Here is a 2,486-nt window from a genome sequence, read left to right as displayed (position 1 = left end):
GCAATAACATAGAGGTCTAGGTGTATATGCTTTTATTTGTGGATGTAAAAGTTCAGTGAAGCAAACTGATGCAATGGGATGACCTTCTTCGGTCAAGATTTTTGCCGCGTTTTCTTAACGCTTTGGTAGATTGTTCAGGTGTGGCACACCCTAGTGGGTTCTGTTTTCGATGCACTCCGTCAATTTTCATTTTAACAGTCTGAAGCTTTGTGACATGTTTTTTGAAACAATAAGACATATTTTGAAAATAATGTCATTGTTACAGGTATTTTTGTTCGGTCTATAGAATATCATATAGTTGAAAAGTACGTTGTTTGATTCTTGGGGTGTTGTACACCCTACATTAGAGAAACACGTGTAAAAAGCATAAAATATGTTCAATGTCCATACAACTTGCATTAATAGATCGGACGATGAATGCTACACATGATGGGTGTAAAACAATTTCAATTTTAGTAATTTCAAAGCGTTCTATTAGCAAAACTGCAACAAAATTAGCGTTAAATCATTGCCATTTTTCAGTGTTTTTCTTTGAGTAGAAAAAGGTTTGCAAAATTCATAAAAAAAAAGTAACACATTTCAATGAAACACGTTATTCTTCACATTTGGAGACCAATTTCAGGTATCTATTCATTTTTCAGGTTTCAAAATGACTACGTTTCTCTAAGCCCTTTCTATAGTCTTTAGGAAAAGTATTGAGCAGGAAATCGATATTCCACATTCCATTCATTTCAGTATGTATTGTTTATTTACTTTTATGTACCGTGATTAAAATGTCATTATTTGAAATTAATTTTAAGTCCATTCTATCTGAAAAATTCAAAAAAATGGCGTAACAAATCTATTGATCTACGTTTATTTGGCCGTGCTATGATTATCAGAGCAATGGTCACAAAAGCAGTATGATGATCATTGAAACATGGTTTCCAGTTCTGATGTTCCAGTATCTTCTCTTCACGCTTCAACCAATAAATCTTCAGCCAATGGTATACTGGTGAAAAAATTATACATCGTTATGTTTCTTCCTTTTCTGCACCAGGGTATTATTAAGCGTTTCACCATATCAGCTGAACCCATTGGTGCTTCCTGACATGGCTGTCTTCTGACGTAGTTTTCTCCAGCCGAAGGGTACGACGTTTGTGCATCACAACGTTAAAATATTTTTTTATCATATTTGCCAAATTTCCATAGTATGTATTGATGAGAACCGCTTCGTCCGCACGTTGACAGATGCTGCTCAGCATCAGCCAAAAATTCTGATGGCTTGTTCAGATTTTCAAAATAGTTTGAAACATTGTCCAGAAATCTCGAAATGCGGACAGAATGATCCAAAACGCGTGGAATACCCATTTCTTCATCAACACTTTTCCATACGCTTATGCTACAAGTATAGGAAGGGCTAACAAAAACGTATTCCTTTTAGAAGCAAAAAAGTGTCTAGTGACATCAGTTGGGCTGCGAAATGTGCAAAATGCCGTGCTGCACTGGAATCTGTCATTTGCTTCATGAATTTTGAAAAATTTAGTCTGCACAAAGTGAAAAACTGAAAAATGACAATTTTTCAACGCTAATTTTGTTGCATTTTTTGTCAATAGAAGGCTTTTAATTGAATAAAATGAAAAATATTTCAATACCATCATATACAGTATTTATTGTAGAATCTGCTAAAGGAAGGTTCTAAAATCTTGAACATATGTTAGGCTTTTTACATGTGATTTTTTAATGTGGAGTGTGCCACACCCAGAGAATCCAACAACGTACCTAACGTGAACAATCCATCAAAGAGGCAATGGATGTTGAATGTCTAATTCTCATTGGATACTAATGGCGTTGGTTGTCATTGCATGAGCATGGCCACCAGTAATTTACTTACGATGAAGAGTCAGCCATCAAGTATTTACTAGAACCGAGTGATTACTGCATCAGCCTATCAGCTTTATGCCTTATGCATATCAGCCAACCTTTCCACATGTAATGTAATAACATTTCCAACAGTGTGCACTCGATCATAGCGGCCCTATTTTTCAAGTGGGAAATAGCAGGACGTTGTTTAACAACGTGCGCAACTACCCTTCTTACCCACTCCTCATTTACATTATTATCCGTGATTAGTAGTTGAAATACTGCGTCAGCATTTGCATTTGTTGCATTTGCTTCCAATTTGGCACCATATTAAAAGACTAACAATCTAGCGGATAGCTAAGGAATGAACAAGCATCTAATAATGAAAGAGGAATCCTCTTAGCAATAACGAGAACTGATAATATCCACTCCAGGATTCATTGAAGCAGCAAATAGGAAATGATCACAATATATGAATCAGTTGTAAGAATTTGCATCAGTTTGAACAGTGCTATTACTATACGTAATGTAAATTGGGAAACACGAAATTTTCAGTTTTAGTACAATGACAAATTTTAATGCATCTTACTATATGCAGAGATAATTTTTGAGGTGTTTTATTGAAAATTCAGATTAGATGATGC

The sequence above is a fragment of the Trichinella spiralis genome (genome assembly GCF_000181795.1).
Source record: "Trichinella spiralis strain ISS 195 chromosome Unknown Scfld1557, whole genome shotgun sequence".
Lineage (NCBI taxonomy): Eukaryota > Metazoa > Nematoda > Enoplea > Trichinellida > Trichinellidae > Trichinella > Trichinella spiralis.
Note: the sequence above shows the minus strand (reverse complement) of the source record.